Genomic DNA, 25,794 nt, shown 5'->3' on the forward strand with positions numbered 1-25,794 from the left:
AAAAAATGATAAACGGTAAATTTTTTTGGGTGATTTTTAATTCAACTTTTTGTCACTAAAACTTGATTTGCAATAAAACACTATTTTTATTTTTTTTTTCATTTTCTGATATGTTTTAGGGGACATCAAAAGCCAACTTTTCAGAAATTTTTAGGTTGTGCAAAAAAATCTTTGACCGAGTTATGATTTTTTTAATCAATATAGATTTTTTCAAAAAATCAAAATATTGGTCGCAAAATCATTTTGTGATCATTTTCGCCTACAAAGTTTCAGATTTTTGCCAAAATTCACCACCCTCTTCCCCCTTTAAACTTGACCAGGGCTGAGGGACAAAATTTTGAAATAAAATTTTTACCAGCGTTATTGTGAACTGTGACAATCTCAATATTTATAATTTTGAGTTTGTCATATTGTCAAAAAGAATGCCCTTGGCTTAACCTTCAAAGTTTGATAGTATTGTGTTTAGATTAGTTTATTTTATAGGTTAATTTAAGCTATTAAAATAATGGTGGTTTGTAACACACGGTGTGTCTTGAAGGAACAAAAAATTCACTTAAAAAAATCGTCATTTTTGATGATTATTAAACATTTTTATATGAAATTTCTTCATAAAAATCACTAAAAATCGACGAATTCATCTACATATCCATCAAATTTATTTTGAATATGATTTAAGAGACTCAGAATTACATATTTAACCAATACTTGATCTTCAATAAAATGTTTCCTAACTAAAAATTAACAGATAACTAGCTTTCTTTGAAACTACCCTAAAATCAAAAGTGGAAGTTTCAAGACGACCAAATGAAGAATATAAAATGACTGTCCTGATCCGATCCGTAGCTGCCAAATTCTACGATAAGTGGTACGATCATGTATTGATATAATACAATACAGACCATTCTCAGCCTAGAAGGTCATATTGTCACAAACATACGCAAACATTGAATTCATTTTCCACCAACCCCATTCTTTTTTGCAACCAAATTTTATTTTTCAAAAAACTCTCATAAAAAAGTTTACGTTCCATTTTCGTCGCCACACCGCTCGACGACATGGAGTGTGTGCTAAATGGGAGGGCTAATTTAATTAGGGCCCGTGCCGAATTTCCGCCGCTTTCCGGCGCGCATGAAGTTGTGGAAAAGCTTTTATGGTTAAGGGAGGATCCCAACCCCGAAAGCCGAGTTTGCCGAGCGTGACTTTTATCTCCTAATCCGATTGTTGTTTATGTTGTGTAACGGCTCTGTCGTGCCCATAAGCAGTCGTTATTTTTGGGGGGATCGATTGTCGCCGGGGTCAAGTTTGCAAAATGAAAGTTCACGGCAAGGGTAGAGTCATGCTCGCGATTAGGCATGACTTGGGGGTTCTTGTTTTGTTTGACGGGTTGGCACCCGAGAAGCATTGTTCAGTCTAGAAACGTTCTCTATGGTGCTAGTCCTTTATTGACATATCATCAGCTGGAACAACGCCGTTTCATACAGTGTAGCATTCCGGCAACGGGAGTAATGCAGTTTCTACTACGGCAACATGAAACCCCCCGTGGGTCGTGGGCGTCCACGGCGAGGCCAAGGTTCTGTGCAACGTAAGTTGTAGCTATTTTAAGCTCGTGCACAACACCACACACCCTTTTATCACTCATGGTAACAACCACCCACACGGAACAGATACATAGCAAGTAGTGACCACGTGTAACTTCTGATGAGAGTGATTAAAGTTACAGCTCTATGATGATGGTGGTAGTTGTCCTATTTAAAGTTTATCTATGCAGAAATAAGGCGAGCTGATAACAGATAATACAAAGGGGTTTGCGTGCCATCTATTCCCGGGAGCTGTCAGATTGTGTCAGCACTTCAGTATCATAAGAGCACTCCAGTTGACGCTTGCTTTGTTGAGTTGAATTTGATATGATTCTTTTCATATTCACGCAAAGCAAAAATCCATAACAACATTTTTTTTTCAAGGTAAATCGAAATTTTAAGCATAAGTCAATTTTAGCAAAAGGCCATGCATTTTACAGCTTATTGAATGTAATGATCAGCTCAAGACCAGAAACCCAAACTGATTCATATATCATTATTAACATCGGAATCGGTCAACATTGTCGTTTACCGACCGCCATCGTCCATATTTGTCCAATGTCCACAAACCACGTGACATGTCCAGATTTGTCTGCGTAGCAAAAGGCCATTATCAACGCACCTAATCATCCTTTGTATTCAGCACCAGGGTGGTATTGTGCTCATTATCATCGCACTATCGTTCTAATTACCGCAAGGGGTGGGAGTTAGACCTTTTGTCGATTGAATCGGCTACATTTCATGCTAAGTACCGTCTATCCACAAATCCATTGTCCCGAAGATTCAATCAGAGTCGAGCCTCCTTTTGCACCAGCTAAAGGAACGGAATGTTTCGCGAGTTGTTCGCACTGGTTCCTGGAACTGGTCAGGATCATGTTTCCCCAGTGTGGGGGCACTTCACACCGGCAATGGGCGCACAAATACTTGCAATACATGAGTTGCACGGTGTCCGGTTTAATTGTTGGCAATTCGATCAACTTCAATCTGAACGGCCGGTATCGTTTGACGCCTTCTGTGCCGAGGCTGACCATCAGTTATGAATCATAACTTTTGTGCTTTGAGCAACAGTTTGTTTGAAGCGTTTTGCGATGTTTGTTTGCGATTCGCTGCCAGTGTTACATGTGTCATTTAAGTTTCAAAATACGTGTCCTGTCACTCGAAAATTAAAGTAGGGTGGCAAGAAAAAAATAAAATTTTGGAAATCTCAACCAAATCGGTTATGGTTTAAGGGTCGTTTTTAAACGTTGAAGTTTATGTGGGAAAAATATATGGGGGAAAACATCGCTTCAGGATTTTGGCAGCAGGTCTCGCTCAAAATTGTCCAAGTGTGATATTCTTGTAGGAAAATCAATTCCAATTCAAGACAACTTTGTCAAAGGGTGCAAGAAGATCCGAGTTGATCCTGATGAGTGATATGCAATACGATGAAGGGTGTATAGGAAGTAAATAAAAAAATACTTTGTACTAAAAAAAATCATCAAAAATCAGAATCAACTCGGAGCGTTTTGCACCCTTCGACAAAGTTGCAAGGAAGTCAATTTCCTACAAGAATCTAACACATGAACAACTTTGGGCGAGAGCTGCGCCACCTGCTGTCATAATCCTGAAGCGATGTTTTTCGCCATGCATTTTCGCGATTTTTCCCATGGAACCATCCATAAACCACGTGGACAATTTGTGAATCTTTTTTACCCCGCCCCCCCCTCCCCTCGTGGACAATTTTCCATACAAAAAAAAACTTTTTTATATGGATCGTGGACAATCGCCATACCCCCCTCCCCCCCTAAAGTGTCCACGTGGTTTATGGATGGTCCCCATGTAAAAGATGACCCTTAAACCTTAACCGATTTGGCTCAAAATTGGCACATATGCTTATTTTTGCCTAAGGAATCGAGTCAGAGGGTATCCCTGAGGTCGATTTTTTGTCACCTACTGTCAACTACAAAATAAATAAAAAACATGGTAATATTACAACTGGAATGAGTATATCTTTTATGTAAAAAAATGTGTAGTTTTCCATCTAAAACATTAAAAATTTACCGTTTTAGTCTAAATTTTGGTAATATTACATCATAAAAGTGGTAATATTAGTCCTTCAAATTTTACATCTTCCAAATTTCAAAATTTATTTAATGTGTAGATTGAGTTGGGACTTATGTGCTGAACACGGAGATAAAAGAGTTCCCAAAATCGTCATGAAAACGAGAACCTCGAACAAAGTGTTCAAATCCCATGGTACGATTTTGAAAAACGTACAATGAAATTTGAACACTTTGTTCGTGGTTCCCATTTTCATGAACGCTTGTTCACGATTTTGGGAACTATTTTTTCTCCGTGAAGGGAGGGTGAGCTTCTGCATTGGTTTCGATTAGACTAGACTCAAAATTATATACATCGATTTCCAAGTTTGAAATTTTTAACCCTCTACAACCCAACCCCACCTTCGGACAGCTTCGATTTAAAAAATCGTCAAAAATCCAATTTTCAATCAATTTTTGATCTTTAAAAGCATTCGAAAGAATTGTTGGGTCGGAAGTTTTGTTTATTTTATGTGACTTTGTAAATGTTTGTCATTTTTTAGGGGTCATTTTTGGGTGTGTTTTTTACTTACATTTCCTATATTTTAAGTAAAAAGAAGTATGCAGTAATTTTTCTAGTGTGCCTTTACGCATTTTTTTACAATTTAAATGATAATAGTGCCACTTTATTACAGAAAATGTGAAAAACAAACAAAAAATTGAAATATGATAGGCAAAATGGCAGAATAGGCCAAAAACTACCAAAATAAACATAAACGAAACAAGATAAATGCAAATTAAAATACTAAAAATAAAACAAGAAAAACATAAAACAAGAGAAGTAAAGTTGTTCGTAGAACAAAAGTTGCTGAAAATGACCTCCTAAACACGGGAAAAATAAAAAAATCGAAAAAAATGGGCAGTAGAGGGTTAATTGTTGTCATGATTGCAGCAGTTTGCAATGACAATTTGCTGATTTAATGAATCTAATCGATTTTCTTTTGTTTCTTTTATCATCCACAGGTAAGTCGATTGAGCTGGGGTTGGTTAGTAAGTAATGAAAGAAGAAAATGTTATTCTGAGACGTTCCAGGATCTCTAAACAACTGTTTTCTAAGCTATTTAAAAATATTGTTTTTTTTTTCAATTGTGGAGATTTGTTTTGTTAGGAATTTCGTATCATTTATATTAGGGTTGTGCTTAAAGTGAAACGGAAAGTTCTAGCACAACTCAAGTTTTAAAAAGCAGTTTAACCCTTTGGGTCATATAGGACCCAAACATAAAAATTTCCAAAACTAGCCTATAATATTTTTTGAAGAATTTAAAACTGGAAGGGTTAAAAGAAAATACGGTAGATTCCGCCAAAATCCCACCGAAAAATGTTTTAAACAATATTATTTTTCAATATTTTTGGTTTTTGATGCAAAAAGGATAAGACATAGTCAACATGGATGCTTTTTTTTTAAATAATCACTTTTCGAGACTCCAACTCAACATTTTAACCATCTACTATTCTTTATGAAAAGAGAATGACGATTTTCACACATACTTGCAAAAATATATCAAAGACCTTATGGTACTTTAACAATTTTGAAAAAAATCAATGAACTCATGAAAAGGTGATTTTGAGAAAAACCCCATTTTTTCACAAACTGATGTCCGTTGAAAGGTTTCTTCAAAACTCTGATTTGAAAATGTTATATTGTATATAAGAACTGTTAAATTAAAAAAAAATCGAATTGAATTGAATTGCGAAAAACTGAAAATTTTATATCACTTGAATAAGTTAAAAAATAAATGTATGGTTATCCTCGAATGTAAATTTGATTGTTCATTTCGTCATTTTGTAAGGACACTTTTAAGAAACGCCAAAACACGCGATTTCCGAGGGGATAAAACCCCGCAAAGCTCCGTGCATTGTTGTTACTCTTCATATGAAAGAAGTTTGCTGGAAATGCGACAACTCGCCAAAAGGATTTCAGGTCAGAACGCGTTTGACACATGTACATGCCCGACTACCATAAACATTTGTAGTAATAACGCGGACTCCGGCAACTAAATTCAACCATACTTCGGGACAGTGCACAGAACGGTCAACCAAACAAAAGATTGCATGCTGTATTTTTGTTTTTTTCAAGGTCAAACATTAGAACGCGTTTTTCTTGGAACGTCAAAAAGCGGCGTGTATTAAGATAGCATGAAAGCGTCGATTTAAAACGAATTTTAAAATGTGGTATGACCATATACTCAATATTTTTCAAAAAAATACATTTTTCAAAAACTCAAAAATCCAAAACTGCACAATTCTAATATCAAGCGTAAAAGATGCCGTTTTTTTTGTTCACAATTTTTGTACAAATAGCCTCATATGGTTATTACTGTTTTTAAGTGGTCTGAACGCCAAAATCATCAAAAACCAGCCAGCCAGCCGGAATCGATTTTCCAGACAAGTTTAAATAAAAGCCATTATTCTAAGTCCAATCCTTGTGGAGTAACAGCGGTTTTAAAAATAAAAATGTTGAAAAAACAGGGGGATTTGGTATTTTTTGTGGTTTTAAGCCATTTTTATATGATGGCCTTGATTTTTTAGTATCGTCGATAGTTTTACCGGAAAGCTCATCTCCAATTATCAATATCTCAGAAATCAATGGTCCTATTTTCGAAGTAAAAAAAAAATTTTTCGAAACAGTTATATTTATAGAATCTTGGGATCGATACTAACATTTGAAAAAAGTTAAATATCGAATATTTTGCTCGAATTACGAAAATTTCACAAGTGTTTTATTTTTTGAACATTCAAGCACGATCATTTTGATGATAATTTGGCCTATATCACAAGTGTTAAAAATTAATTTCTAGAATCGGGTTAAAACTACAAGAGTTTCATAATTAATTCATGTTCGACCAAAGTGGTCGTTGTCATAAGATAGCACACAAGTGACGAGATGCAGGTTGGAAGCCAAGGTATTTAAAGAATTTTCAAGTAGTTACAAAATTTATTTGAAATGATTGTTTTTGTTCGAAAGCTAACCTCAACTTTAAACAACTTCCAAAAAAACACATTTTTTTATAAATACGTAAACTTACTGTCTCCTTATATACAAGTTCCTCAATACAACCCTCAAAACCGAATTAAATTAGAACATAATTTGGCCCAATACCATCCCCACTGTCGGTTTCATAAATTCAAAATATACGAGGGAGACGCCAGGTGCTTCAAGCTGTTTAAGCTTTCTTCCTCTTCCGGGCAGTGCTCCGGCACCCTAGTCAAGATGATAATCTCTGGCATATGTTTCTATCGCTACACAAGTTTCCCATTCTCCACAACAATGCACCACCCGGATCGGAAGCTTCTTCCCGAGAACAAACAACCACCAGTAAGTCACTCGCGCTGACTCAGCTGAGCAGAAGCCACTCTTTTCGTGCGCGCTCTCTCTCTCTCACTGTTCTAGTTTGGGCTTAATCGGACCATCTCCGCGAGGGCACGCTTAATCCTTAGTACGTCCTAGCGATTCTCTTTGAGCGAGTTCTCCCTGATCATCTCAGCGTCTCGTCCGAGTCTCAGCAGGCTGTGAGTAGTGGACGTCTCGTGCGCGCCTACTGATACCATCACCCATTATTGATAGAGGGGACCTTCTTTGTCGGCTATGTCGACCGCGGCGATTCTCCGCTCAGCTTTGCGGGAACTTGAGCTAACCAGCGGGATTCAGTACTCGCCGAGGAGTCCACAAATCAACAGCTCTGCAAGGTTGTAGGTTCGGGTGTGCGCGCGCGCTCGTATCGCTGGATCAAGTGTCTGAACGTGGAAGTTCTGGAAGTTTGTGGTTGATCGATCACAGAACAAAGAGTGCGGGAGAACACGGGAAGTCGGTGTTGAACGACAGGTTTCTTCTTTATCGCTGACGATCGCGATCACTGGATTAAGTCGATGTTCTAGCTCAAGAAGTTCAAGTCGTTAAGGTGCAAGCCGGTGTGGTGCGTCAAGACGCGGTGCCGTCAGCGGAAAATTTATTTTCGTTCAAAAACAAAACCATAGGCCAGTGACCAACGCGTTTGTTTGCAAACAAACCCGAGCGGCCGAATCCCGTGTGCCGGCCGTTCCTCGGGGTGTCTACCGCGAGGTCCCCAAACCTGAGAAAGTCACCCCACCGATAAAAATAGACCGTGTGCGCGAAACGGTTATTATTTCGGGTGTGTGTTCCTTGTTTTGTGTATTGTGAGAAAGAAAAATTACGACGCCGCGCAAAAGAAATATTGCAAAATTGTGCCGAAAAAGTTGCGCCCAAGTTGCGAAATGTTAGCGCGCCGGTGTCAATTTGACCCCGAAAGGATTATTCGAGTGGCGATCGTTCCTGTCATTGCGTCACAGATGTGAGAACATTGCGATTTGAGTGAATTATTCAACATTTTATCCCCCATCGAAGAATATAACAACGCATTTTACAACAAAGTAGATTGAGGGAAAAAAACACAAAACCGTGAAATCGTAGTCATAATTGTGTGGTGCCACAATTTACAGCAGTGTGTGAGTGCGTGATTGAATTACAGTGCGTTTGTTTACAGTGGAGATTTTTCCCAGTGTTTTGTTAACTGTGAACGTAATTCGGTATTGTTCGTTTACGGCAAAGTGGAGGATAATTTTGGAAAGAAGAAAAGGCTCAACTCGGAGTGGAAATAATTTGTGACCACGATGATAACTGGGAGTACTGCTATTGTTATGGTAATTATTATCTTGTACCATTATTCGCAGGGGTGGGCAAATAAATTGCGTGAAACCGTGGGTTCTGGAACTTTCTGCTGATTTAAAGTGGTTTTGAAAATTGGGTCGCTATAAAAAGAATAATCCGTTAATCTGGCAGCTCTGTCACACGACATTCCACTATTAAATATTTAAACGCTAGTTTATCGCAAGCTATTGTTTCAGAACCAATACCCCAAGAACCAAGGTAAAATTAAACCAAATAAAACATCAACGAGGGCTCAGATTATTTCAGTTATACGGAGAAAAATGAGTTCCCAAAATCGTGAACATGCGTTCATGAATATTGGAACCACGAGAAAAGTGTTCAAATAGCATGGCACGTCTTTCAAAACCGTATCATGGAATTTGAACACATTGTTCGTGATATTCATGAACGCTTGTTCACGATTTTGGGAACTCATTTTTCTCCGTGTAAACGGTACCCATCGTGTAAAAAAATAATTAAATTCAACTGTTTTGGGCAAGAGAATTTACAGGCTACTATTTTATTCAGTTTAAAAGGTACTTTTTTAGCTTGAGAGAATAATGGCCTCGAGACGAAAGAATAGTGGTACCATTTACGGACACAGAGAACACAGCTCGAGATGAGCGAAAGAATGGTTCTCTCGAGGTTCATTTGCAAAAAAAGTTCATCCGTCAAAACAAAAAACCCAAAGTATCGACTACGGGAATCGAACCGTAGACCTTTGACATACTAACCCAAGGACTTTACTGCCTCGGCCACCACAGATTGGTGGCTAAGGAGTGGTCAGATGCCGATGTATGACACTTGTTGGAGATTTATTGCATCAATTAATGAATGAACACATTTATTTTTAGGAGCTTATAAAAAAAAGCATCGTTCAAAGAATATTTACGGATTGATGTAAAAACTTTTAAAATTGTTCTATATTTTTTTACGTTGTTGATCAAATTGCTGGTTGCTAAAAAAGGCCCTTGAGGTTAAAATTTTGTGAAATTGGGTTTTCTCAGCGTCACGTTTTTAATTAGCAAGCTTTTTCCAAATCGCGATAACTCAGAAACTACACTGTTTTTTTTTCGTTTGACACTTTTTTAGTTTGTTCCCCGTTGGTTTCACAAAGTCAAACTAAAAAGTGACAAACTGTCACTTTTTACACGGGACTCACACATACTATCAAACATAACGTTTAATAGTATGTGTGAGATCTGTGTAAAGAGGGTGTCAAACTAAAAAGTGATCCCATTCGTTTGCCAACAGTTGGTGTCAAACCATCGGTTTCGGTGTAGGGGGAGAGGGGGTTATATGCACCCCCTAAAGGAAAACTGTGATTTCTCAACCATTACAGCATTACTGTGGAAGAATTTTGTTTGATGTTCTAAACCAACTATTATTCTTCGTCATCCATGTGAAAAAAGTCTTAAAAGACCTCAAAAATGTTCGAAAATATCAAATTTCTAAAAACATTTCTAATTCATTTCAAATAACCATGCGGGGCAATATGCACCGCAACATTGGGGCAAAATGCACTACAACAACGGGCCAAAATACACCAAAATATAGAGCTAAATGCACCGGGTAAAAACAGTTTTCACTAGTCACCACTAGATGACACCGCTGTTTTTACAAAGGAGCTTCACAGCGGTGCATTTTGCCCCGACTACGCTTTTTGTAGAAAATTTAATTAAAAATGCATTTTTTTATATTTTTTTGACTCAGCTATCTACAGAATAATGAAGATTATGGCAAAAACTATCTACCTCAAAACTCACAACATCAATAAATGCTTTTTATATTGTCCAAAAATCATGATGAAAGTTCAATGAAAATTAGAAGAAAACACAACATTTTAATGTTTTGCAAATAACTTAGGCTGATTTTATACTACGAAGCTCAAATTTTTGCAGCATGGTTTAGCAATAATAAGCTTCCAATTTCTATGATTTTTTTTCCCCGGACAATTCTTCCAAATACCGAGAAAAACCGAGGGGGTTCATTTTGCCCCGGGGGTGCATATTGCCCCCTCTCCCCTTACTTGTTTGATTTTCAATGTTAAAGCATGAACACTTTTAGATATATTTTCATTGTTTTGCCAGTTTCAAAATTGTATGGAGATTGCAGGGCAAAAAAATGCAACATCACTGACCATTGACAACATTTCATAAAATTAAAAAAAATGGAAATAAAAAATCTTCAACAATTTTTGAGAAATTCTACACCCACAGGAAAAAAACATGTATAAAAATAGTGGATTTGCTACAAAAAAAATACCTTTTATAACAGATTTTGCTCGTATATCAATTTTACCGATACGTAAACATGACAGTGAACTACAGTTCTCACCAATACTCATGTGATGTGATGTTTTAGATGTTTTCAGTTGATTCAAAAAAAGACTCTCTTTATTGAGGTGGTTGTCCCGAGTCGCCCCAGTTGACGGGACCTTTTGTTTTGAATCTCTAATCGATCAAAATCGAATCTCATCTCGCGGCGCACCTCTCCCTTAAATCGACGACACCAGGCTATTGATGTGACCTGATTTTCCGTCCAATCTGAATCCATTAAGCCTCGTAATTTTTCTGGTAGGGATGAGTTAGTTCCCCTTGAGGCATCTATAGACAGACACACACAAATTTTCAGACAATGAAACCCACTCAAGTTCACCGGTTTGTTTGCATTTAATTGAGGAGGTAAATTGAAATTTACCAATGTTCCATAGCTGGGGTCTGGAAATGCACAACTGTTTGGAAACCTAATTCCTTACTAATTGGATTGGTGGAATATTTGTTTGCCGAACTGATTTCAATCAACAAGATGTTGCCTGCGGTAAAAACCGCGTGCTAGTCCATGCTTTTCTCATCTGAACTACGGGATTGTGTTTGTTTTACTAAATCAAAACAAAAAACCTTATCAATCGGAATCGAATCATCAATTGACGCCGATGGCCGACTTTGCGCACATTTAGAAGCGTGCATCCCGATTACTAGCATGTCAACAACGTCAGTTCAAATTTTCAAATCTTGTGTTGAATGTTTTATGCAATATTGCATCCAACAAACATATCAATCGCTAACGGAACATGCTGATTTTATTTGTTACACTTTTTTGTCGTTCAAACGCAAGAAACTATCTCATCTTTTCGAATTTTCATCAGCGAAAGTGTTTTTTCCCTCGCACTGAGTACACATCCCAGAGTGCTGAGTTTGCAGAGTTTCCCAGTGTTCCATTTATGTTCACTGCGGCAAAAACATGTCCCTCGTATATTACCCATCATGTGCTGACAGCAGGTCTGCAATGGTTTCGACTCACTACCCTTCAGCATACGTGCAGATTCATGCTCAATCTCTCGGAACATCTGACTTGAGATTAAAGTGTGAAGTTTGAAAGTGAGCATTTCATATGCGTTAGAAATCAAAAATTTAAAAAAATGACCCTTTAATGCATTAAGGGTTAGCATCTGCAAGGATTACCATGTTCCGCCCGTCATCGCGAGCGGGGTCTCGGTCAAGGCCATTTTTTCCAGTGCCCGCGGCCATTTTTCGTCCAGCGGTGGGATCAGCTGCTGGAAAGTATTCATGGCAATTACACGAGGTCCATAATTTATCTCACACAGGGGAGGAGGATGAGCAGTTTTTTTTCCACTTTTAAGTGATTATCTCTGCCATATACGATTCTTTTTATGTCAACAATTGCACAGTTTTCGAAATGAATATCACTTCAATTAATACAGCTTTCATGAAAGATTCACAGACCGCTTACAAAATTCCAGAAATAAGTGCCCTTTCCATCGTCCACCACTTACCTAGCAAAGCTAATCCGGCCAATGTAACTAGAGGAAGTGTTATGAATAAAGTTGCTATTTCCCAACTGACTAAATACCTTAGACCAAGTACACTGACCGGCAGGGGCGCCGACTCTGGGGGGGCACGGTACTTTTTGCCCCCCTTAAAATTGGGCAAGGGGGGCAGCCCATACATTGTGCCCCCCCAGAAATTTTGGAAAAAAAATATTCTTATTTTAAATATTAGAAAAAAAATCCCAGAAATAATTGAAAATAATATTTAAAACTGAATTGGAATTGGATAGAATTCTTGTAATCGAATCTGTAAAATAGTTCAAAAACATTTGTTGTTTTCTAAATCGACAACGTTTCATCTATACTACTGTGCTCTCTTATGCTAACTAGGTAGGAAAACCAGCAAGCTTAGTATACAAGAGCAAACTTACGTAAACTCTTACAAAAACAATCATCAAGTTTTCAGACGCAACATTCTGCGATTTGCCATTGTAGATCAGGATTTAGCGAAAATGAACTGAAACGCTTTCCAAAATGGTCATTTGATGACAGCTTTACATTTTAAAAAATGCTGATAAATTCGATATTTTTTGAATAATTTTAGGTAATTTTTTTCTTGATTTCATTTTAAAAAATTGAAAATTTTTGGTCGTATCAAATTGTCATAATGCTTTTTTTGATTTTATTAAAAACCGTTTGTGTATCTTTTTGGTTATTCTTAAATTCTTAAATTCTTAAATTCTTAAATTCTTAAATTCTTAAATTCTTAAATTCTTAAATTCTTAAATTCTTCTTAAATTCTTAAATTCTTAAATTCTTAAATTCTTAAATTCTTAGGAAATTCTTAAATTCTTAAATTCTTAAATTCTTAAATTCTTAAATTCTTAAATTCTTAAATTCTTAAATTCTTAAATTCTTAATTCTTGAATTCTTAAATTCTTAAATTCTTAAATTCAATTCTTAAATTCTTAAATTCTTAAATTCTTAAATTCTTAATTCTTAAATTCTTAGGATTCTTAGGTTCTTAGGATTCTTGAGTTCTTAGGATTCTTGATTCTTAAATTCTTAAGGTTCTTGGAGTTCTTAGGATTCTTGAGTTCTTAGGTTAATTTCTTGATTCTTGGTTCTTAATTTCTTAAGATTCTTGAGTTCTTAGAGTTCTTGGGTTCTTAGAGTTCTTGGAGTTCTTAGAGTTCTTGAGTTCTTAGTTCTTGGGATTCTTGGAGTTCTTGAGGTTCTTGAGTTCTTAAGTTCTTAGGTTCTTGAGTTCTTTCTAGGTTCTTAGGTTCTTCTTGAGTTCTTGAGTTCTTGAGTTCTTAAGTTGAGTTCTTGAGTTCTTGAGTTCTTAGGTTCTTAGGTTCTTAAGTTCTTGGGTTCTTAAGTTCTTGAGTTCTTGAAGTTCTTAAGTTCTTGGTTCTTGAGTTCTTGAGTTCTTAGATTCTTGAGTTCTTGGAGTTCTTGGAGTTCTTGAGTTCTTGGAGTTGAGTTCTTAGGTTCTTGAGTTCTTAGATTCTTGGAGTTCTTGAGTTCTTGAGTTCTTAGGTTCTTGAGTTCTTGGAGTTCTTGAGTTCTTGAGTTCTTGGAGTTCTTGGATTCTTGGGTTCTTGAGTTCTTGAGTTCTTAGTTCTTGAGTTCTTAAGTTCTTAGTTCTTCTTGGGATTCTTAAGTTCTTAGGTTCTTGGAGTTCTTGAGTTCTTGAGTTCTTGGGATTCTTGAGTTCTTGGGATTCTTGGGATTCTTAGGTTCTTAGGTTCTTAAGTTCTTGGATTGGAGTTCTTGATTCTTGGAGTTCTTGGAGTTCTTAGGTTCTTGGGATTCTTGGGATTCTTGAGGTTCTTGAGGTTCTTGGATTCTTGAGTTCTTGAGTTCTTAAGTTCTTGGGATTCTTAGGATTCTTAAGTTCTTGAGTTCTTGGGATTGGAGTTCTTGGGATTCTTGAGTTCTTGGAGTTCTTGGAGTTCTTGAGTTAGGTTCTTGAGTTCTTGAGTTCTTGAGTTCTTGGAGTTCTTGAGTTCTTGAGTTCTTGAGTTCTTGAGTTCTTGGGATTCTTAGGTTCTTAGAGTTCTTGGAGTTCTTGAGTTCTTGGAGTTCTTGGGTTCTTGGGTTCTTGAGTTCTTGAGTTCTTAGAGTTCTTAGGTTCTTTCTTAAGTTCTTGAGTTCTTGGAGTTCTTGGAGTTCTTAAGTTCTTGATTCTTAGGATTCTTGAGTTCTTGGGATTCTTAGGTTCTTGGGTTCTTAAGTTCTTGATTCTTGAGTTCTTGGGATTCTTGGGTTCTTAGGTTCTTGAGTTCTTGGGATTCTTGATTCTTGAGTTCTTGGATTCTTGGGATTCTTGATTCTTGGGATTCTTGAGTTCTTAGGATTCTTGAGTTCTTAGATTCTTGGGATTCTTGGGATTCTTGAGTTCTTGAAGTTCTTGAGTTCTTGAGTTCTTGAGTTCTTAGTTCTTAGGATTCTTGGATTCTTAAATTCTTAAGTTCTTAGTTCTTGGGATTCTTGGGATTCTTAAGTTCTTGGGATTCTTAGAGTTCTTGGGTTCTTAGGATTCTTGGGTTCTTAGGTTCTTGAGTTCTTGGAGTTCTTGAGTTCTTGGGATTCTTAGGATTCTTGAGTTCTTGGGATTCTTAGGTTCTTGAGTTCTTGGGATTCTTGAGTTCTTCTTAGGATTCTTGGGATTCTTGAGGATTCTTAGGTTCTTGAGTTCTTAAGTTCTTGGGTTCTTAGGTTCTTGGGATTCTTGAGTTCTTGGAGTTCTTAGGTTCTTGAGTTCTTGGAGTTCTTGGAGTTCTTGAGTTCTTGGGATTCTTGAGTTCTTGAGTTCTTGAGTTCTTAGGTTCTTAGGTTCTTGAGTTCTTAAGTTCTTGAGTTCTTAGGTTCTTGGATTCTTGAGTTCTTGAGTTCTTGAGTTCTTAGAGTTCTTGGGTTCTTGGTTCTTGGGATTCTTGAGTTCTTGAGTTCTTGAGTTCTTGGAATTCTTGATTCTTGAGTTCTTGAGTTCTTGGAGTTCTTAGGTTCTTGAGTTCTTGGGATTCTTGGAGTTCTTGATTCTTGGAGTTCTTGGAGTTCTTGGAGTTCTTGAGTTCTTGAGTTCTTGAGTTCTTGGAGTTCTTAAGTTCTTGGGATTCTTGGGATTCTTAAGTTCTTGAGTTCTTGGAGTTCTTGAGTTCTTGAGTTCTTGGAGTTCTTAGTTGAGTTCTTGAGTTCTTGGTTCTTGAGTTCTTGGATTCTTGAGTTCTTGGGTTCTTGAGTTCTTGAGTTCTTGAGTTCTTGGATTCTTAGGTTCTTAGGATTCTTGGTTCTTAAGTTCTTGAGTTCTTAAGTTCTTGAGTTCTTGGGATTCTTAGGTTCTTGGGATTCTTAGGTTCTTAGGATTCTTGAGTTCTTGAGTTCTTAGATTCTTAGGATTCTTGAGGATTCTTGGAGTTCTTGAGTTCTTAGGATTCTTGGATTCTTAGATTCTTAGGTTCTTAGGATTCTTGGATTCTTGGGATTCTTGAGTTCTTAGGATTCTTGGAGATTCTTGGAGTTCTTGAGTTCTTGAGTTCTTGAGTTCTTGAGTTCTTAAGTTCTTGATTCTTAGGTTCTTGGAGTTCTTGAGTTCTTGAGTTCTTAGTTCTTGGAGTTCTTGAGTTCTTGAGTTCTTGATTCTTAGGTTAGTTCTTGAGTTCTTGAGTTCTTGAGTTCTTGAGTTCTTAGGTTCTTCTTTGAGTTCTTGAGTTCTTGAGTTCTTGATTCTTGAAGTTAGTTCTTGAGTTCAGGTTCTTGGGTTCTTGAGTTCTTGGATTCTTGAGGATTCTTAGTTCTTAGGTTCTTAGGATTCTTGGGATTCTTGAGTTTTAATTCTTAGGATTCTTGGGATTCTTAGGATTCTTAAGTTCTTGAGTTCTTGAGTTCTTAGGATTCTTGATTCTTAGGATTCTTGGAGTTCTTGGGTTCTTGAAGTTCTTAGGTTCTTGAGTTCTTAGGATTCTTGAGTTCTTAGGTTCTTGGAGTTCTTGAGTTCTTGGAGTTCTTGGGATTCTTGAGTTCTTGGTTCTTAGGTTCTTAGGTTCTTAGTTCAGTTCAGGTTCTTGAGTTCTTGAGTTCTTGAGTTCTTGAGTTCTTAGGATTCTTGAGTTCTTGGAGTTCTTAGGTTCTTAGTTCTTGAGTTCTTGAGTTCTTGGGATTCTTAGGATTCTTGAGTTCTTAGGTTCTTGAGTTCTTAAGTTCTTGAGTTCTTGGAGTTCTTGGAGTTCTTGGGATTCTTAGGTTCTTGAGTTCTTAGAGTTCTTGAGTTCTTGGTTCTTGGGATTCTTGAGTTCTTGGGTTCTTGGAGTTCTTGAAGTTCTTGGAGTTCTTGAGTTCAGGTTCTTGAGTTCTTGAGTTCTTAGGTTCTTGGAGTTCTTGGGATTCTTAGGTTCTTGGGATTCTTGGGATTCTTGGGTTCTTAAGTTCTTGATTCTTGGAGTTCTTGAGTTCTTAAGTTCTTGGAGTTCTTAGGTTCTTAGGTTCTTAGGTTCTTGAGTTCTTGAGTTCTTGAGTTCTTGGAGTTCTTGAGGTTCTTGAGTTCTTGAGGTTCTTAGGTTCTTGAGTTAGTTCTTGGAGTTCTTAGGATTCTTAGGTTCTTGAGTTCTTAGGTTCTTGAGTTCTTGAGTTCTTGGAGTTCTTGAGTTCTTGAGGTTCTTGAGTTCTTGAGTTCTTAGAGTTCTTGAGTTCTTGAGTTCTTGGGTTCTTGAGTTCTTGAGTTCTTAAGGTTCTTGGGTTCTTAGGTTCTTGAGTTCTTGGGTTCTTTGGGTTCTTGAGTTCTTGGAGTTCTTGGAGTTCTTAGGTTCTTGGAGTTCTTGGTTCTTGAGTTCTTGAGTTCTTAGATTTCTTGGAGTTCTTGGAGTTCTTGGAGTTCTTGAGTTCTTAGTTCTTAGGTTCTTGAGTTCTTGGAGTTCTTAGGATTCTTAGGTTCTTGGAGTTCTTAGGTTCTTGGGATTCTTAGGTTCTTGGAGTTCTTGAGTTCTTAGGTTCTTAGGATTCTTGAGGTTCTTAGGTTCTTGAGTTCTTGAGTTCTTAGGTTCTTGGGATTCTTGGAGTTCTTAGGTTCTTGAGTTCTTGGAGTTCTTGAGTTCTTGAGATTCTTGGAGTTCTTGGTTCTTGGAGTTCTTGGAGTTCTTGGAGTTCTTGATTCTTGGAGTTCTTGAGTTCTTGAGTTCTTAGGTTCTTAGGTTGATTCTTGAGGTTCTTGGGTTCTTGAGTTCTTAGGTTCTTGGGATTCTTGAGTTCTTGGGTTCTTGAGTTCTTGGAGTTCTTGAGTTCTTGAGTTCTTGGAGTTCTTGAGTTCTTGGAGTTCTTAGGTTCTTGAGTTCTTGGGTTCTTGGAGTTCTTGAGTTCTTGAGTTCTTGGGATTCTTGAGTTCTTGGAGTTCTTAGGTTCTTGAGTTCTTGGGATTCTTGGAGTTCTTGGGTTCTTGAGTTCTTGAGTTCTTAGATTCTTGGGTTCTTAGGATTCTTGAGTTCTTAGGTTCTTGGGTTCTTAGGATTCTTGAGTTCTTGAGTTCTTGGAGTTCTTGAGTTCTTGAGTTCTTAGGTTCTTAGGTTCTTGAGTTCTTGGAGTTCTTGGAGTTCTTGAGTTCTTGAGTTCTTGAGTTCTTAGGTTCTTGGGATTCTTGAGTTCTTGGGATTCTTAGGTTCTTGAGTTCTTGGAGTTCTTAGGTTCTTAGGTTCTTGGAGTTCTTGGAGTTCTTAGGTTCTTGAGTTCTTGAGTTCTTAGGTTCTTGAGTTCTTGGGATTCTTGAGTTCTTGGGATTCTTGAGTTCTTAGGTTCTTGGAGTTCTTTCTTAGGTTCTTAGGTTCTTGAGGTTCTTGAGTTCTTGGAGTTCTTGGGTTCTTGGATTCTTAGGTTCTTGGAGTTCTTGGGATTCTTGGAGTTCTTAGGTTCTTGAGTTCTTGAAGTTCTTGGGTTCTTGAGTTCTTGAGTTCTTGAGTTCTTGGGATTCTTGAGTTCTTAGGTTCTTGAGTTCTTGGGATTCTTAGATTCTTAGGATTCTTGGGATTCTTGGAGTTCTTAGGTTCTTGAGTTCTTGGGTTCTTAGGTTCTTAGGTTCTTGGAGTTCTTGAGTTCTTGGAGTTCTTGAGTTCTTAGGTTCTTAGGTTCTTGATTCTTAGGTTCTTGAGTTCTTGGGATTCTTGAGTTCTTAGTTCTTAGGATTCTTGAGTTCTTGAGTTCTTGGGTTCTTGAGTTCTTGGAGTTCTTGGAGTTCTTGAGTTCTTGAGTTCTTGAGTTCTTGGAGTTCTTGAGTTCTTAGGTTCTTGGAGTTCTTGGAGTTCTTGGGATTCTTGGAGTTCTTAAGTTCTTAGGTTCTTAGTTCTTGAGTTCTTTGAGTTCTTAGTTTTATTGAGTTAGGTTCTTGAGTTCTTGAGTTCTTGAGTTCTTAGGTTCTTGAGTTCTTGAGTTCTTGGGTTCAAGTTCTTAGGTTCTTAGGTTCTTGGGATTCTTAGGTTCTTAGGTTCTTAGGTTCTTAGGTTCTTAGAGTTCTTGAGTTCTTAGGTTCTTAAATTCTTAAATTCTTAAATTCTTAAATTCTAAATTCTTAAATTCTTTAAATTCTTATATTCTTAAATTCTTAACAAATTGATGTTAAATTTTCGATTTTTTCTTATTGAATTTTATTGTAATTTCCAAATTTCCGATTTTTTAAATTTCTGAATTTCTACTTTTGATTTCTTAAAATTTTTTAAGCCATGAGTTTTTAATTCGAGTTTTTAAACTTTTTTAATTTTGGAATATTTATTTTTTCTGTTATTTTTTTCAGATTGCAGATTTGAAAAATGTTGTTTTTTTTTAATATTTTCCATTTGCTAAAGTTCTAAATTTTTGCTTTTTACTTTTGTCTTTATTTTTAGAATATTTGTGTTGTTGAATTTTAAATACCTGATCATTTTTATTATTGACTGTTACTTCTGGAAAATAAGTGAGAATATGTCAATTAGAAGGAATTCGCCTTCCAAACATATTAAAAATTCCCCCAATAAACATTCTCAATCACGTTTTAACAAATTATCTTTTTCAAAAAAAATTGATTCCGGATGAAAAAAACTCGAATCACATCGTAATATTCAAATTGGTAAAATTCGTGATATACAATAAACTTAAACATCAAATCGCCACTCTCACGGGACCATCCACAAACCACGTGGACACGGAAATCACCCCCTCGTGGACAACTGTCCATACAAATAAAACTTTTTGTACGGGCGTGGTCGCCCCCAAAGTGTTCACGTGGTTTATGGATGGTCCCCACCTAACGATTTCGGAAAACAACCGTGCCCCCCCAACATTTTGGACTAGTCGGCGCCTCTGCTGACCTGGATAATTTATTCATGGTTGGAGAAAATCTCTTCCCCCCCAGAGTAGTTACTCCTACATGGTTACAGTTATAGTAACTTCATTCATCAGAGTTACTTTTGCCCCTAGTTACGATCTGTTATCACCAGTTGGAAAATCGTGCATATTTTTGGTTTATGTTAATTATTATTTTCTCGCTGAATCCTAATAAGCGCTTATATTTGCGTGAAATGGTTTTAGTTTAAAGCTGCACCATGTTAAGAATTTGTTGTGCATATTTAAAAAAAAATGGAAAACTTTGTACGATTTGTGTTGTTTTGTGTCTGTTAAAAAATATGCAAAAATTGTTATTATTTCCTTTATTCAATATTACAGTTTTGTTTCTGTCAAAATTTTAAAATAATATCGTGGAGATTTTCCCTTATCCCCTTTAAAACGTGGAGCATCGACATGCCTTTAATTTTTGTCTTCCAAGCTCCTTTAGTTTAAGGTTTTACGTCTTTTTTCAATCTGAGCAATTCTCTACGAAATCGATCTTATTTTTTTAATTTTATTTTTTGTATTTATTAATCCGGCTAAAACTTTTTTGATGCCTTCGGTTTGCCTAAAGAAGCTATATAATTTCTATACTAATTTGCCAACTGTCCATACAAAAATGATTTATGAAAATTCAAAAATCTGTATCTTTTGAAGGAAGTTTTTGATCGATTTGGTGTCTTCAGCAAAGTTGTAGGTATGGATAAGGGCGACACTGAAAAAAATGATGCACGGTGATTTTTTTTTAATGATTCACAATTGCATTTTTGGCACTAAAACTTGATTTGCAAAATTCTAGATAGATGTTTACTTACATGCATTCCAATCCCCGAGGTTAGCAAGGTACCGGCCAGGAGCCCCTTATCTTACTGGATAGTTTTACACGCTCATCTAAATATGAAAACATGGTATCTCCCGTATTGGAATATTATAACCGGATGCGAGTCTAGTTCTATTATACGTTTAATTACAGTTAAACAGCAAGATAAGCGTTGTGCAGCCAACCGGAATTGTGCGACCTTTATTGCTAATGCTAATGCTAATGCTAATGCTAAAACTTGATTTGCAAAAAACACTATTTTTCCTTTTTATTTTTTTATATGTTTTGAATTTTGACCGATTTATGAATTTTTGAATCAATACTGTATTTTTTTTCAAAAAAACGAAATATTGGTCGCAAAAATTTTCGTTTTTCTAAGTAAAATCTAATTTGCAATCAAAAAGTACTTAAGTGAAATTTTGATAAAGTGCACCATTTTCAAGTTAAGGCTAACTTTTTTGAAAATAGTCGCAGTTATTGATGTTTAAAAATTAGTGCACATATTTGCCCACCATTGATAATTTTTTTTGAAAAGCTGAGAAAATTCTCTATATTTTGTGTTTTTGAACTTTGTTGATACGACCCTAAGTTTCTAAGATATTGCCATGCAAAGATTAAAAAACAGAAAAAATGATGACTTAGAGTCTCACCCAAACAACCATAAAACAAACAAATATAAAACATTGGTGAAATTTTCCGATCTGAAAAAATGAGACTTAGAGTCTCACCCAAACAACCATAAAACAAACAAATATAAAACATTGGTGAAATTTTCCGATCTTTCCGAAAACAATATTTATTTTTTTTCAATCAAGACTAACATTTGAAATGGTCCAAACATTCAATATTACGTCCTTTTGAAATGTTAGTCTTGGTTTAAAAAATATTGAAAATATGTTTTCAAAAATGTAAAATCTGATTGAAAATGCATAAATAAACCATATTCATTGTAAATATAACAGATAGGCTAATGGATCCGATAATAATTTAAAAAAAAGTTTGAAAAAAGTGTATAGTTTACTCTTTAATGCTTAAAACTTTTGATAGGGTTGTCAGATCTTAAATTTTGTTAGAAATATGAAAGGCATTTCAAAAACCTTTCTTAAAATGTAACATATAATAAAAAATCAACTTTTTCACAATCTTTTGGATTCAAGCCAATATCGTTTCTTTAGTATAACTATTGAAGTTTTTAACTAAACTTAATAAGAGTTGTGAAAAATTTCAGAATTCACATTGCAAAATGTCGGTACCACTTGCCTAGAATGTCTCCAAAGACCATTCACCTGATAAAAAAACGCCCAATTAGAAGCTAACCTTACTTGAAGATACCCTTATCTTTTTAAAAAAATAATTAAATCTGCAATTCCTGTCTTTCAAATCCGTGGACTTGGACTTGGACTTGGACTTGGACTTGGACTTGGACTTGGACTTGGACTTGGACTTGGACTTGGACTTGGACTTGGACTTGGACTTGGACTTGGACTTGGACTTGGACTTGGACTTGGACTTGGACTTGGACTAGGACTTGGACTAGGACTTGGACTTGGACTTGGACTTGGACTTGGACTTGGACTTGGACTTGGACTTGGACTTGGACTTGGACTTGGACTTGGACTTGGACTTGGACTTGGACTTGGACTTGGACTTGGACTTGGACTTGGACTTGGACTTGGACTTGGACTTGGACTTGGACTTGGACTTGGACTTGGACTTGGACTTGGACTTAGACTTGGACTTGGACTTGGACTTGGACTTGGACTTAGACTTGGAATTGGACTTGGACTGGACTTGGACTTGGACTTGGACTTGGACTTGGACTTGGACTTGGACTTGACTTGGACTTGGACTTGGACTTAGACTTGGACTTGGACTTGGACTTGGACTTGGACTTGGACTTGGACTTGACTTGGACTTAGACTTGGACTTGGACTTGGACTTGACTTGGACTTGGACTTGGACTTGGACTTGGACTTGGACTTGGACTTGGACTTGGACTTGGACTTGGACTTGGACTTGGACTTGGACTTGGACTTGGACTTGGACTTGGACTTGGACTTGGACTTGGACTTGGACTTGGACTTGGACTTGGACTTGGACTTGGACTTGGACTTGGACTTGGACTTGGACTTGGACTTGGATAATTAGCGCATTAAAATGATGAAATCCTGTATGCGATTCGCTAGAACCATAAAATGTACGCATCCACCGCGGGATTCGATGACAAATAGAAAAATGAGACATCCTATTACTCACTTATCTTTTGGTATTCTCTGCGTTGCTTGTAGAAGCATTTTACATATGACCATGAGCATGAGCATGAGCATGAGCATGAGCATGAGCATGGTTGACTGCCAATGAGCTGCTACTCCGTTATTGACAGATCAGCTGAAGTTAAACAATGAATCAAAAATGATCAGTGGGAGCCAACCATCCGTTCACTGTTTAACCCCTGAAGACCCCGACTTTATTAGTCAATACCGGCGCCCTCCCAAGAAGCCTGCAGTTCAACAAAAGGGAGGAATGTTAGTCCGATAGTTGAAGTTGCAGACTCATCAAGCACATAGTTTTTCGCTATATACTTGTTGATACCGCTTGAGACCGTTGAATCCACAGCATCTCCTTCAAGCATCACGTGATTAATTTTTTTGGGTTAGTGGGATAAGGTATTGGCTTTTCGATGCCTCCCGAGCTACGACGCTATGGGGAGGACTTTCATAACAGACCCGTCGGCGAGCCTTCCGAGCAACGATGCTATGGGAAGGTCTTTCTGGTTAACACACAAAATCACTCACACACAGTTATTTTGCTCCACTATCAACTCAACGATCCAAATTGTCAGTGCGTCTTTCGTTCATTATATAGAATTGGCTTTTTCACCGCAAACAAAATTAAACCTTATTCGAAAAATTTAAACACAATCCACCCGACGCCGTGCCTTCCGATCAACGATGATATTGGAAGGGCTTTGAAAATCACAAAAGAAATCACTTTTCACTCCGCATATTTTTTACGACCACGCGCTCCCTTTGCCAATTATGCACTCTGCACTCGAACAGCGACACAAAAGAGAGGGAAAATAACACGAAAAAACAGGACTGCACGTCCCCACAAGCACCGCACTACTGATGCCATTATTTAATTATGATGGCCAACCACCCCATGCACTCGAACAGCGACACAAAAGAGACGGAAAATAACACGAAAAAACAGGACTTCGCGTCCCACAAGCACCGCACTACTCTTGCTTGTAGAAGCATTTTACATATCGTGATTTACACAGCAAAAAACCCGATTGTAAAATCGCATGCAAAAGCATGCACATTATCTTCGTCAAAATAAACACTTAATATTACACACTGCATGTACATTTTTTGCAAAAACAAAAAAAAAGTAGCAACCGACGGGAATCAAAGTCAGCACCAACAATGAGGACTGGCGCCTTAGCCCACTCGGCCATCATACCAATGAAACGCTGTGAGGATAAACGCATATATGAGCTTGACATTTCGGCCAAGTAGGATTCCCATACTGATGGGCTACATATTTTAGGGTGTAAAATTACATAGAATTGCATAAAATAATGCAATATTTATTTTACACCTAGGCCTTTTACACACAGCTGGATTACTACTTTTTTAGCTGTGTATTTTTCATCTCAATTCACTATTTCTGGACCCTGAATTCAGAACCATCATTGACATTTATTGCCCGAAGAGTGAAGAACACCTTCTACGAAACTATTTGAAGAATGCACCCATTGAATCTTAGAATAAGAAATTAAGCGCATCACAATTTGAATAATTCTGTACCCTCCTCTAAATCTTCTCAGAAAATCCCGCAAAGCTCTCTTGAAGAGGTAAGAAGATGCTGGATCTTCCAAGAATCACCACTAACCACCGTAAACATCCACGCCTCTTTCTCTCTCTTCCGGAAGCTTGTGGTCCAGCCTCTACACCGGAAGAACCGCAGGACGGGACGTTAAAATTAATTCCATTTGTTCCGCACACACACACACATCGGCCAAAAGTCACACCGCCATCACAAACGATGATCTTTTCCGAAGAACTTAATTTTAAACTCGTACGGCAGAGGTTTGGCAAAATGGTTGAGGTGACAATTTCGGGGTCGGTTTCCTGCGGTTCTCTCCCTCTATGATGATGCATTCCTCCGACTGGAAGGAAGAAGCCTGGGCCGTGACATAAGCCTTTTGTGACACGTCCCAACAAAAAAAATGGGTCACAGATATTTGACTTTGGCCCGCCCGAGGGGGCACGTAAGGTACCCATCAGCCCAAAGGCCAGATCTAATTAACGGATGGCGCAAACGAGCAGAATGTGCAGTCACTTTCAGCCGCGCGGGAACTTCTCCTTCGCGAAGTGGCCATTATCTGTGCCGAAAATGAAAAGGTCGCGCTTGCCGGGGGAGGTACTACAGCGTGGAAATGGATTTATAATGGGCATAAAATAAGGATGTGCCTTAAGAAAAGAAAACGGGGCAAATTATGTTTTTGCCGCGAGGCCCAGGAATGCAATTCATGAGATCACGAGAGAAGCAGTTTTTAAATAATAATTAACATCAAATCGTTCGTAAAATGTTGCAAACCTTGGAATTAGAATTGCTAGCAACATTTGGTTGTAGTGCTAGTCTTGCATGCAAGATTCATCCAACAAAAGGCTGCCACCTGGTGGCGAATAGCGAAATCTGATTCCAGATTGTTTTTGGCATCGGAAGGGGAATTCACAAGAATTTCATCTGCATACTTTGCTAGGCCATATACCTAGATTTTCACAGCAAATACTTGAACTATTTCGCAACTCTGCTGTGCAAGAGTACCTGCTGTGACTCTGAGGTTCCAGCAGCCGTACACCGGGAATGCAATTTGTATGGCATATCGATTATGTAAATTTATAACGCTCATTTAATATGCGTTCGCCTGAATAGTGATGAGCAGAAAGGTGTGCTTCCGAAATCTATCTGCCTAATGGGATTGAACAGAAAATCAATTCAGGTGCAAAACACTTCAAACTGCTTCAAGATTCATTCAAGCTTAACCAGCAAAAAAAAAAAACAAACCGAAAAGGACACTTTTATAGCGACCGCCATAATGGCGTCAAGTGTCATCCCGAGCATCAATCCCAGGGTTACCATAAATCTTGTCTGGATTACGCCATAGCGATGCCACCCAGAAGAAACATTTCCGCGCCGTTGGGACATTTTTAATGGATCCCGTGAGGGTCATCGGAGCGCGTGACCGGGACACCTGGACCACAGCGATGGCTGGCTCCGCGCAGTGTCGGTCATTTGTCTGACAGGATTCTGTTTTATGGGGTGTCGAAATGCAGCTTTGGGAGAATTTGAACGAAATGTTGCGGGATTATTACAAAAATTGGACAAAACTAGACGATTCAACTCCGGATATAGTTCAAAAGCACAACCTCTAACCCTAAAAATCCTAAATGACAGGCCACTGTTGCACCCAGTTGCACTCTCTAACTCTCTCTCTCTCTCTCGCT

The 25,794-nt window shown here is 37.5% G+C and overlaps 1 protein-coding gene across 6 annotated transcripts in view; it reads left to right on the forward strand.

Moving 5' to 3' along the window:
* LOC6042294 overlaps positions 1-25,794 on the forward strand; it is a 99,597-nt gene that overhangs the window by 36,367 nt on the left and 37,436 nt on the right. The window contains exon 1 of one of the 6 annotated variants that reach the window (XM_038258866.1): positions 7,312-8,314. The exons of the other annotated variants lie outside the window; for them this stretch is intronic. The gene's annotated coding sequence lies outside the window, so the exon portion shown is untranslated. Of the gene's footprint in view, positions 1-7,311; positions 8,315-25,794 lie in introns of those variants that run through there. 6 annotated transcript variants of the gene reach the window in all.

This window comes from Culex quinquefasciatus, chromosome 3, assembly GCF_015732765.1.
Source record: "Culex quinquefasciatus strain JHB chromosome 3, VPISU_Cqui_1.0_pri_paternal, whole genome shotgun sequence".
In the NCBI taxonomy this organism is placed as follows: domain Eukaryota; kingdom Metazoa; phylum Arthropoda; class Insecta; order Diptera; family Culicidae; genus Culex; species Culex quinquefasciatus.